Genomic DNA, 13,557 nt, shown 5'->3' on the forward strand with positions numbered 1-13,557 from the left:
ATATATACATATATATACATACATACATACATATATATACCAAGGAAAAAAAATAAATAGCTTGGCATCCTACCTCTTAAAAGACAATCTTAGGGTAAAGATGATCATATAGGCAATCTTTACCCTGATAAACATTTTTCCCTACCTGATTCTCCTAGTCACCTAGTAAATCATATCAAAGGATGTGAGCCTACAATTTCATTTGTAAAGGAAACAGGAGGGTCAGGAAACTCCTATTATTGAAGATTACTATTCTCTGCAAAATAATCTTATAAGGCTGTGCAGAGCAGTGAGAGTTTCAGGAACTTGCTAAATGTCACCTAGCCAAGGTCAAAGCAACACTTGAACCCACATTTTCTTGTTTTTTTGTAGTTAATCTTTTATCTCCTATATCATACTTATTAAATCAAGCCTTAATGAAGCTGGATTTATATTACAAACAATGTTTATATAGTGCTCTTAATTTTGCAAGATATTTTATATACATCATTTTAATTCAGCCTCATAATAACCAACTAAGGCAGGTGCTACACCATGGAGGTTTAGGGTGGTGACATGATCACATAGTTTATAATTATGAGGGGTGGAATTTGGCCCTAGGGCTTCTGGCCCAGCACTCAATCCACTATGCCACAGTATCTTTCGCATGAAACATGAGAGTATTTAATAAACATTGTATGCTATAGTGATGATGTATTCTTAGAATAAAAATGTGGGAGGAGAAATCCTTAGCAATTTAATTCCTATGCTATACATTTCCTGAAAGAATATAAGATGCTTTGTTGTCAAACTGGTTTTGCAAAACCATTACTAACCACTATTTTTTATGGCTTTTTAAAATGTCCACTGTAGGTGTCAGGAAGTTCATTGGTTCAACACTGTATTGGAACCCCTTTCACATAATAGGGTTAGCTTTTTATATTGATTTTAGTCAATTCAATATAAACAATATCACAAAGTAGTTGCTATAGACTAAATGATCACCACCATTTGGTACTTGCTAAGAACCCAAGTGGTACAGAACACTAGACAAAAGATTTTAAATACAAAGAAGAAAAAAACATCAGATTATATTCATTTTTCAATAGATAAAGATATATAGAGATATTAAATAATTGCATGTAATCACAAAGACATTTGAATTTCCTATGCTCTCAAATGTTCTTTAGATTACAAAATTCCAACGTTCTAATTTCAGTGTACCAGGCTACTAGCATTTATATAATATTTTAAGATTTACAAAGCAATTTATAAATATTTTCTAATTTTATATTTATAACAACTCTAAGAGAAAGGTACTTCTATTATCTATGTGTTATTAATGAAGAAACAGAATTAGGAAGAGGTTAAGTGACTTGTCTAGAATCACACAGTTAAAGAGTGTCTGGGGTTGAATTTGAATTCAGGCCTTCTTGACTCTAGATCCAGAATAATGATAGAAATTAATATTGCGACACTACTTGCCATGCACTGTGCTAAGTGCTTTACAAATATTATCTCTTTTGTTCATCACAGCAATACTTCTATTATGATCCCAATTTTACAGGTGAAGAAATTGAGGCAATTAGCCAGTAAGTGGCTGTCCAGGATCACACAGCTAGTAAGGATTTTAGGCTAGATTGTGCTGACTCTAGGCCCAAGACTCTTTCTATAATTCCACCTAGATGCTCTAGATCTCGATCCATTGTATGACTTAGCTGCCTGTAGGAATTATCTTCTCTATTATTTTTCTTTGACCCTTCCTTTTTAAAAGAAGCATATTTATAACCATGTTTTTATTATGTAATCTTCCTCTTCAGAAATAGTTAAGACTATGGAGGATTTCCAAACAGATCAAATTGGTGAAGCTATCATACTAAAATAAATAAAAAAATAAAGCTTATTCCCAGCAATGAAAGCCTGATGTTAATATTTTATAACTTAAAACTTGAGATCCAACTCAGCTCTTTAACTGATTTATCATTAAATCTCAATTACAACTGAATTATAATTATTCAATAATTTCAGCTTTCAGAATTAAGATGAAAGGGTTTGGGTTTTTTCCCCCATGTTAGTTAAGTTTCTTTGTTTTTTTTTTTTTTTGAACTGGTTTATTAGCTTTCCCACCATGAAGACTGGCCCAATAAACCACTTGCCAACAGGTTAAGGGATCATACTTAAAGCTCAACAATCAACCAACTGCCATTACTGATTTGTTTTCAAGCTTTATAGAAAATGAAGTATTCAGGATTTGCATATCATAGAACAGACACAATCACATCTCCCCTTGCACTGATTTAACATCAGGGTTAATTGAGATACAAAAACCATTGATGAATATATGTCTTCAAAAGGATCTTGCTTTTGAATCAATATTCAAATTAATGCTATCACTGATATAGAAAAAATATGAAAATTTATTACTTTTAGCTCCATTTTTAATATGCTTAGACTGGTGACTAGATTGAAGCGCCATCTTGTGATTATTACTCCCCTATATGTTTTGTTTTTTCCCAACTAGAATTTAAGCTCCTTGAGAATAAGGATTTTCTTGCTTCTGTATTTGTATCCCTTGTTGTTGTTTGCCTTTCTTTCTCAAGGACCATGGCATAAGGGCGGTGATGTTATGACATGAAAATGAGTTGGATTTAAGTGAAGGAAAGCTGTGCAAAGTTACCTGCCTCATTTCCTTCTCCAGATCCATCTGGGTCCAGTGGTCAGATAAAATCAGATTGACTGGAGATGATACTGGATGAGTACTTAGCACAATGACTGATACATAGTAGATGAATGATACCTGCTTTTGGATTGATTGAGAAATAGAAGAAAATATAAATATTTTAGCTTGTTTTATCTCTATTTTTGTCTGGTCTGGGAAATGAGGCTATAAGTAGAATAGTTCCTAAAAGTTTGACTATAGTAATATCTATAGCCTGGTTCCACAGATTTTAGGGGCTATATGGTTTTACAGAGTTAGACAAAGAAAATTTAAGTTTATCATAAATGTAGCACTTTTGAGTGTTTCAATTAAAGAGAAACATAGAGGTTGGTAGAATTCCTTCAAAGACAAAGCTTTATTCTGTTTTGATGTGCATCTTTCCACTTTTTTGGGGAAAAGGAGCTCCTATAACTGACCTACAATAAGCAATTCAAGCATACCCCCACCTCTTTTCTCTCTTTCTATGGTGCAAAGTTCTAGAAGACAATGTAGTTTGAGTGAATGTTAGGAATTGAATGAAATGTTAAACTATTTGACACATTTGGATAAAATGTGAAAAATACAATCAACTCTTTCAAGCTTTGTCTTGAAAGCATTAAGCTTAAATATTTTTTGATGGACATTGAGGAAGTTAACATGGTGGAACAAATGGGACTAACTCATAGATTTTAAATACATCTCACATGGGAGTGAAGTTAAGATGGCAGAAAAACATCAGGAACTCACTTGAGCTTTCCCTCAAATGTCTCCAAACATTTAAATAATGCCTCCAAAGGATTTTTGGGATGGCAGAACCCACAAAAGGATGAAGTGAAATAATTTTTCAGCCCAAGACAAGTTATCAGGTTGGTAGGAATGTTTTGAAAAGGTGAGAGTAGAGAGCAGTGCAACATAGGCTGAGAGAGGGCTTTGGAGAATCTCAGAAGGTCTCCAGAATTATCTCTGAAAACAGTTGTGGGAAAAAAAACCAAACCAAACCAAACCAAACCAAAACAAACAAACAAAAAAACCTGAAGCTTGTGACAGAGGCCTCTCCATTCTGTTAGCATAGTCCCACATCAAGAACTTGGCTGGAAAAATAAACAACAGGAAAATATCCTTATTATAGAAAGTTACTGTGCTGATAGGGAAGATTAAAACATAAACTCGGAATAATGAAATTGAAACCTCAAAAAAAATGAATTGGTCACAGGCTCAAAAGGAATTTTAAAAATAAAGTAAGACAGGTAAAATAAAAATTGGAAAGTGAGAGTGATACAAGAAAATCATGAAAAAGAGTCAACAGTTTGGTAATGGGAGCATAACAAATACTGAAGAAAATAGTATATTAAAAAGCAAAATTGACCAAAGTGGGAGGGGGAAAAACACTGAAAAGATCTCCTTAAAAAAGTTGAATGGACCAGATTGAAAAATAGGTGCAAAAGCTCACCGAAGAATTGAGCAAATGGATTAGGACTTTATGAGGATCAAAAAAAAATAATAAAAAGAACCAAAAAAATGTGAAATTTATCAGAAAAACAACTGACCTGGAAAATGGATCTAAGAAAGATAATTTAAAAATTATTGGACTCCTGAAAAGCCAACATCAAAAAAAAAGTCTAGATATCATCCTTCAATAAATTATCCAGGAAAACTGCTTTGATATTCTGAAACCAAAGGGCAGAATAGAAATTGAAAAAAATCCAGCAATCACTTCATGAAATAGATTTTAAACAAAACCTCTCAGGAATATTAAAGCCAAATTCCAGAGCTCCCAGGGTCAAAATAATGCAAATAGCTAAAAAGAAATAATTCAAATATTATGGAGCCATGGTCAAGATAACACAAGATTTAATAGCTTCTATATTAAAAGAATTGGAGGTCTTGGAATATGATATTCTGAAAGTCAAAAGAGTTAGAACTGCAATGAAGAGTCACCTCCCCAGCAAAACTGAGTATAATCATTTTTGGGAGAAAATGGGTATTCAATTAAAATAGAGGACTTTCAAACATTCCTGATAAAGAGACCAGAGATGAATAGAAAATTTGGCTTTCAAACATAAGACTCAAATGCATAAAAAGGTAATTGGGAAAGAGAAATCATAAGCATTTTTTTTCCTGAGGCTGGGGTTAAGTGACTTGCACAGTTAGGAAGTGTTAAATGTCTGAGACCAGATTTGAACTCAGGTTCTCCTTACTTCAGGCCTGGTGCTCTATCCATTGTGCCATCTCCCTGCTCCTACTTGTAACTCTTAAAACCTTTTCCATTAGTAGGCTGTTAGAAGGAGTATGTGTAGAGGCTATGAATGTGTTTTTTAAAAAAATGTGTTGATTTTCTAAAAAAAAATTTAGGAGTAAAAAAGAGAAATGATGAACTGAGAGAGAGGGAAAGAGAGAAGCAGAACAGGATAAATAAGAGGCACAAAAGATTTTACAGTGGAAGGAATGATGGAGGAAGTAAGGGAAAGCATGTGAACCATACTCTCATCAGAATTGACCAAAGAAAGAATAACATACACATTCAGTTGGATATAGAAATCTATCTTGCCCTATAGGAAACTAGGAGGAAAAAGGAAGGGGTAGAGACTGATACAAGGGAAAATAAAAATCAGAAGCAAAACACTTTTGAGAATAGGTTGAAAGGAAAGAGAGAAAGACTAGGATAAATAGGAAAATTGGATAGAAGAATAGTTAATAATCACAACTGTGAAAAAAATTGCAGTTTCTTTGATAGATTCCATTTTTTTTAAATATGTGGAAAAATGAGTCAAATTTATAGAAGTAAAAACCATTCTTCAATTGCTAAATTTTCAAATGATATGAACAGGCAGTTCTCTAATGAGGTAATAAAAAGTATCTCTAGTTATATCAAAAATGTTCTAAAGCATTGCTAATTAGAGAAATGCAAATTAAAACAATTCTGAGCTAACATCATACACATATCAGATTGGGTAATAAGAGGGAAAAATGAAATGATAAATGTTGATGGTATGTAAAAAAATTGAGACACATACATTCTTGGTGAATTTGTGAACTGATTCAATCCTTCTGCAGAATAATCTGGTGTCCAAAGGGCTATAAAACATGCATATGCTTTGATCAAAGCAATACCGCTACTAGGTCTATATCCCAAAGAGATAAAAAACAAAAAGAAAAAATTATCTATCACTACATAAATATTTACAGCAGCTCTTTTAATGGTAGAAAATAATTAAAAATCGAGGGGATATTCAATAATTGGGGAATGGCTGAAAAAGTTGTACTACGTGATTGTGATAGAAATTATTATTGTACTATAAGAAATGACAAGCAGGATGCTCTCAGAACAATCTGGAAAGACTTACATGAATTGAAGTAAAATGGAATAGTAAAACAAAAAAAATGTTATATAAAAATGGTAAGATTATATGATATCAAATGTGAATAACTTAACTATTCTCAGCAATATAGTGATCCAAGATAATTCTGAAGGACTTCTGATGAAAAAAAGTGCTGCTTATTTTCAAAGAAAAGAACTGATAGAGTCTGAATTCAGATGAAAGAATATTATTAATTTAATTTATTTTTTCTATGTTTTTGACAGCATGACTAGAATGGAAATGGTTTGCCTTATTGCACATATATAATTTATATCACATTCTTTTCTTTCTCAATGAGTTGGGAAGAGGAGGGAGGGATGGAAATTTGGAAATCAAAAAATTATAAATAAATTTTACAAATTGTTTTTACATGTAATTGGGAGGAAATTAGATGTTAAATTAAAAAAAAAAAGAAATATATTTCCATTCACTTTCCATTGTGTAGATATGACAAAAATATTCCATAATGGAAAAACAATAATTATTAAGGGTCTAAGAAATGAAATGCATCTTTTGTGTGTCTCACTAATGTTAATAATTTGTATTTTCTTTATACTAATTTTAAAGAACATCTTTACTTTCCTCTCAGTGCCATTCCTCAGTTCAGTTTTTAACTTGGAACCATATCAAAAAGTATCAGCCATACATTTATGGAATAATTATAAAATTTGAAATTACATAAAATCTATGGATATTGTGGAAGAAATTTTTTGAACCTACTTCCTAATATATTTATATCATTTAAAACAATTTTAATGTTAGTGAAAAGCAGAATTTTTTTGGGGGGGAATTCTTTTTTTTTATTATTATTTTTATTTTTATTTTTTTATTCATTTTTCAAAATTATCCCCTCCCTCCCTCCACTCCCTCTCCCCGATGACAGGTAATCCCATACATTTTACATGTGTTACAATATAACCTAGATACAATATATGTGTGTAAATACCATTTTCTTGTTGCACATTAATTATTAGCTTCCGAAGGTATAAGTAACCTGGGTAGATAGACAGTAGTGCTAACAATTTACATTCACTTCCCAGTGTTCCTTCTCTGGGTGTAGTTATTTCTGTCCATCATTGATCAACTAGAAGTGAGTTGGATCTTCTTTATGTTGAAGATTTCCACTTCCATCAGAATACATCCTCATACAGTATTGTTGTTGAAGTGTATAGTGATCTTCTGGTTCTGCTCATTTCACTCAGCAACAGTTGATGTAAGTCTCTCCAAGCCTCTCTGTATTCCTCCTGCTGGTCATTTCTTACAGAGCAATAATATTCCATAACATTCATATACCATAATTTACCCAACCATTCTCCAATTGATGGACATCCATTCAACTTTCAGTTTCTAGCTACAACAAAAAGAGCTGCCACAAACATTTTGGCACATACAGGTCCCTTTCCGTTTTTTAGTATTTCTTTGGGATATAATCTTAATAACAGCAATGCTGGGTCAAAGGGTATGCACAGTTTGATAACTTTTTGGGCATAGTTCCAAATTGCTCTCCAGAATGGCTGGATTCTTTCACAACTCCACCAACAATGTATCAGTGTCCCAGTTTTCCCACATCCCCTCCAACATTCATCATTATTTGTTCCTGTCATCTTAGCCAATCTGACAGGTGTGTAGTGGTATCTCAGAGTTGTCTTAATTTGCATTTCTCTGATCAGTAGTGATTTGGAACACTCTTTCATATGAGTGGAAATAGTTTCAATTTCATCATCTGAGAATTGTCTGTTCATATCCCTTGACCATTTATCAATTGGAGAATGGTTTGGTTTCCTATAAATCAGGGTCAGTTCTCTATATATTTTGGAAATGAGACCTTTGACAGAATCTTTACTCTTAAAAATATTTTCCCAATTTGTTACTTCCCTTCTAATCTTGTCTGCATTAGTATTGTTTGTACAGAAACTTTTTAGTTTGATGTAATCAAAATCTTCTATTTTGTGATCAATAATGATCTCTAGTTCTCCTCTGGTCATAAATTCCTTCCTCCTCCACAGGTCTGAGAGGTAGACTATTCTCTGTTCCTCTAATCTGTTTATTATCTCATTCTTTATGCCTAAATCATGGACCCATTTTGATCTTATCTTGGTATATGGTGTTAAGTGTGGATCCATATCTAATTTCTGCCATACTAATTTCCAGTTTTCCCAACAGTTTTTTCCAAATAATGAATTTTTATCCCTAATGTTGGTATCTTTGGGTTTGTCAAAGATTAGATTGCTATAGATGTACCCTTTTTTGTCCTTTCTATCTAATCTGTTCCACTGATTGACCATTCTATTTCTTAGCCAGTACCAAATGGTTTTGGTGACTGCTGCTATATAATATAGCTTTAGATCAGGTACACTTAGACCACCTTCCTCTGACTTTTTTTTCATTAGTTCCCTTGCAATTCTCGACCTTTTATTCTTCCATATGAATTTTGTTGTTATTTTTTCTAGGTCATTAAAATAGTTTCTTGGGAGTCTGATTGGTATAGCACTAAATAAATAGATTAGTTTGGGGAGTATTGTCATCTTTATTATATTCGCTCAGCCTATCCAAGAGCACTGAATGTCTTTCCAATTATTTAAATCTGACTTTATTTTTGTGGCAAGTGTTTTGTAATTTTTCTCATATAATTCCTGACTATTCTTTGGTAGATGGATTCCCAAATACTTTATACTCTCAACATTTCTTTGGAATGGAATTTCTCTTTGTATCTCTTGCTGTTGCATTTTGTTAGTGATATATAAAAATGCCGAGGATTTATGTGGATTTATTTTGTATCCTGCCACTTTGCTGAAATTTTGAATTATTTCTAGTAGCTTTTTAGCAGAGTCTTTGGGGTTCTCTAAGTATACCATCATGTCATCTGCAAAGAGTGATAGTTTGATTTCCTCATTTCCTACTCTAATTCCTTGAATCTCTTTCTCGGCTCTTATTGCCGAGGCTAGCATTTCTAGTACTATATTGAATAGTAATGGTGATAGTGGGCAACCTTGTTTCACTCCTGATCTTACTGGGAAAGGTTGCAGTTTATTTCTATTGCATATTATGCTTACTGGCGGTCTTAAATATATGCTCCTGATTATTCTAAGGAATAATCCATTTATTCCTATACACTCAAGAGTTTTTAGTAGGAATGGATGTTGAATTTTGTCAAATGCTTTTTCTGCATCTATTGAGATGATCATATGGTTTTTATTAATTTGATTATTAATATGGTCAATTATACTAATAGTTTTCCTAATATTAAACCAGCCCTGCATTCCTGGTATGAATCCTACTTGATCATAGTGTATTATCCAGGGGATGATTTTCTGAAGTCTTTTTGCTAATATCTTATTTAAGATTTTAGCATCAATATTCATTTAGGAAATTGGTCTATAATTTTCTTTCTCAGTTTTCGATCGACCTGGTTTAGGTATCAGTACCATGTCTGTGTCATAAAAGGAGTTTGGTAGGACTCCTTCAATCCCTATTTTTTCAAATAGTTTATATAGCATTGGGGCTAATTATTCTTTAAATGTTTGGTAGAATTCATTTAAATCCATCTGGTCCAGGGGATTTTTTCCTGGGGAGTTGATTAATAGCTTGTTCTATTTCTTTCTCTGAAATGGGACTATTTAAGCAATTTATTTCCTCCTCTGTTAATCTAGGGAGCCTATATTTTTGGAGGAAGTCATCCATTTCACTTAAGTTATCAAATTTATTGGCATAAAGTTGGGCAAAGTAACTCCTTATTATTTCTCTAATTTCCTCTTCATTGGTGGAAAGATCCCCCTTTTCATTTGTAAGACTAACAATTTGATTTTCCTCTTTCTTTTTTCTGATCAGATTTACCAAAGGTTTATCTATTTTATTGGCTTTTTCATAAAACCAACTCTTGGTTTTATTTATTAATTCAATATTTTTTTTTACTTTCAATATTATTGATTTCTCCTTTTAATTTTTGTATTTCAAGTTTAATTTTTGGTTGGGGGTTTTTAATTTGGTCTTTTTCTAGCCTTTTAAGTTGCAAGCCCAATTCGTTAATCTTCTCTTTCTCTATTTTCTTCAAATAAGCCTCTAAAGATATACAATTTCCCCTTATTACTGCTTTACCTGCATCCCACAGATTTTGGTATGATATCTCATCATTGTCAATATCTTGGGTGAAATTATTGTTTCTATAATTTGCTGTTTTACCCAGTCATTCTTTAAAATGAGATTATTCAGTTTCCAATTACTTTTTGGTCTATTTACCCCTAACTTTTTACTGAATGTAGCTTTTATTGCATTGTGGTTTGAGAAGAAGGCATTTATAATTTCTGCCTTCCTACATTTAATTTTGAGATCATTATGTCCTAATATATGGTCAATTTTTGTATAGGATCCATGAACTGTTGAGAAGAAAGTATATTCCTTTCTATTGCCATTCAGTTTTCTCCAAAGGTCTATTCTACCTAGTTTTTCTAATGTTCTATTTACTTTTTTAATTTCTTTCTTATTTGTTTTGTGGTTTGATTTGTCTAAATCTGAGAGTGCAAGGTTGAGATCTCCCATTATTATAGTTTTACTGTCTATTTCTTCTTGCAACTCTCTTAACTTTTCCTTTAGAAAGTTAGATGCTATACCACTTGGTTCATATATGTTTAGTATCGATATGGCTTCATTATTTATGCTACCTTTCAGCAGGATATAGTTTCCTTCCTTATCTCTTTTAACTAGATCAACTTCTGCTTTTGCTTGATCTGAGATAAGGATAGCTACCCCTGCTTTTTTGGCTTTACCTGAAGCATAATAGATTCTGCTCCAACCTTTTACCTTTACTCTATATGTATCTCCCTGCTTTAAGTGTGTTTCCTGTAAACAACATATTGTAGGGTTTTGATTTTTGATCCAGTCTGCTATCCGTCTCTGTTTGATGGGAGCGTTCATCCCATTCACATTTACAGTTAAAATTACTAATTCTGTATTTCCTGCCATCATATTATCCCCAGATTATGCTTTTTCCCTTGACCCCCCCTGAACCCCTTCCCCAATATTTAACTTATAGACCCCCCTTGTGACGCACAGCCCTCCCTTTTTTTTTAGTATCCCTCCCCCCTCCCTCCACGTCCCTTCCCTTATTCTCCTTTTCCTTTTCCCTTTTCCTCTCCCCCTTTTAATGAGGTGAGAGAGAATTCTCTGAAAATCTCTTCTGATGAGAGTAAGATTTACACAATGATTCTCCCCCTCTCTAAATTCCCTCAAATATGGTGTATTTTCTATGCCTCTTCCTGGGATGTAGTTTCCCTCTTTTTATCACTCCCTCCCCTTTTTCTGATACTACCCCCTTCCCTTTACTACACCCCCTCCTTTTTTTTCTTTTATATCATTAAAATCAAATTATCCATGCATACTTTCTATATATCCACAACAGAGATATAGTTTTCAGAGGTTCTGTGTACCTTTTTCTGTTTCTCTTCAGTCTTGTGGATGTAGATCAAATTTTTTGTTTAAGTCTGGTTTTTTTCTTAGAAACATATGGAATTCCTCTATTTCATTGAATGACCATCTTCTTCCATGGAAAAAGATGCTAAACTTAGCTGGGTAGTTTATTCTTGGTTGCAATCCTTGATCTTTTGCCTTTCGGAATATCAGGTTCCAGGCCCTTCTATCTTTTAATGTGGAGGCAGCCAGATCTTGTGTGACCCTTATTGTGGCACCTTGGTATTTAAATTGTTTTTTTCTAGCTGCTTGCAGGATTTTCTCCTTTGTGTGGTAATTCTGCAGCTTAGCCACAATATTCCGTGGTGTTCTTTTTTTAGGGTCTATTTCAGAAGGAGTTTGATGAATTCTTTCCACATCTACTTTCCCCTCTGTTTCTATTATCTCTGGACAGTTCTCTTTGATAATTTCCCATAAAATAGAATCTAGGCTCTTTTTTTGGTCATAGTTTTTGGGAAGTCCAATGATCCGCAGATTATCTCTCCTAGATCTATTTTCCAGGTCTATAGATTTTCCCAGTAAGTATTTGACGTTATTCTCCAGCTTTTCATTTTTTTTTTTTTTGTTTTGTTTTGTTTGACTGATTCTTGGGTTCTCAATGAATCATTCATTTCTATTTGTTCCATCCTGAGTTTTAAGGAGTTATTTTCTTCTTTCACAGTTTTTAGTTCTTTTTGTAAATGCCCAATTTCGTTTTTAAATGAGTTATTTTGCTCTATTGAATTTTTTTCCATTTCCCTAATTTTTTTTTGAGAATTATTTTCTTTTTCCAATTCAGAAATCCTATTTTCTTGAGACTTTTTATCTTTTCCAATTCAGAAATCCTACTTTCCTGTGATTTTTTAACCTTTTCTAATTCACAAATTTTGTTTCCCTGCATCTCCTGTGAATTCTTTATTTTTTCCAACTCCAATTTCAGAACGTTGATATTCTCTATCATAGCTTCCCTTTCCCTTCCCCATTTTTCTTCAAACTCTCTTAACTTTTTAATAGTCTCTTCGAGGAGAGAGTTATGTGATGGGGGGCAAGTATCGTTCCCCTTTAGGTTGTTATCTGCTGACTCTCTGCTGTTAACTTCCTCGGGGTTGGATACCCGCTCTTTCTCTGTGTAGAAGGAATCTATGGTTTTTTTTGGCTTTTTACTCATACTTAAAAAATCTTTTGGGGTCTGTCCCTGGGGTAGGAAATTATTTATTTATTTCTTTACCAGCTTCCTCCCAGACTGGATGGATGTAGCGGCCCCTGTGCCTGAGCTAAGAGAAAGCTCTGGGAGAGAGTTCCCCACCCTCTCCCTGGAAGTGCCTCACAGGTGATCAGCACTGCTGTGCTTTGAGGGCTCTGTGTTCTAGCGGCTTCCCTGACGTTTGAGACTGAACAGTAAAGGCGACTCAAAGCCCAGACTATGCGTGCGGGTGGGGCGTGGATGTCAGCAGCAGGTGACGTGAAAAGCCCCTGCGCTCAAACTGGAAGTGTCTGCCATAAACCGCGGTCCCTAGTTCAAAGGTTCTGCTTCTCTGGGACTTCCCGAGGCTGAGTTCCACAGCCTCCAGCAGAGCCAGGCACTATGAGTTCCCACCCCACCCACTTTTCAATCTCTTAACTACCCCCAGGTGAAAGCCTGGATTGCCTATGTCGGCCACACCACAGTGCCGAGATCTGCTGAGTCACCCCCGGGATCTGGGAAGATCCAATCTGGTTTTAAATTTTAATTTGGCTTGATTTGTCTTCTGAACTGCTGTATTATAAGCAGAGAAGAGCTAACAGCCTGTGCCAGATTCTTTTATCTCAGTGGATTCTCTGATCCCAGAGCCCTCCCCAGAGCGACCGGCGCAGTGTGCCACTACCCCACCGTCTGCGCTGGCCTCTCTCTTCTTCCTCCCCTGGGAACTGACCTTTCCTGTTGAAACTCCAGATTCTCTTGAGCTGGTAAGTCGTGCTTCCAGTCCTTGTGGATTCTATCAGTCCAGCGCTATTTCTGAGGCTGATTATATCTAGTTGGTTGTGAGGGAAGAAAGGAGCTTACACAGTCGCGTGTATCTTCTCCGCCATCTTGGCTCC

The sequence above is a fragment of the Sminthopsis crassicaudata genome, chromosome 1 (assembly GCF_048593235.1).
Source record: "Sminthopsis crassicaudata isolate SCR6 chromosome 1, ASM4859323v1, whole genome shotgun sequence".
Taxonomy (NCBI): domain Eukaryota; kingdom Metazoa; phylum Chordata; class Mammalia; order Dasyuromorphia; family Dasyuridae; genus Sminthopsis; species Sminthopsis crassicaudata.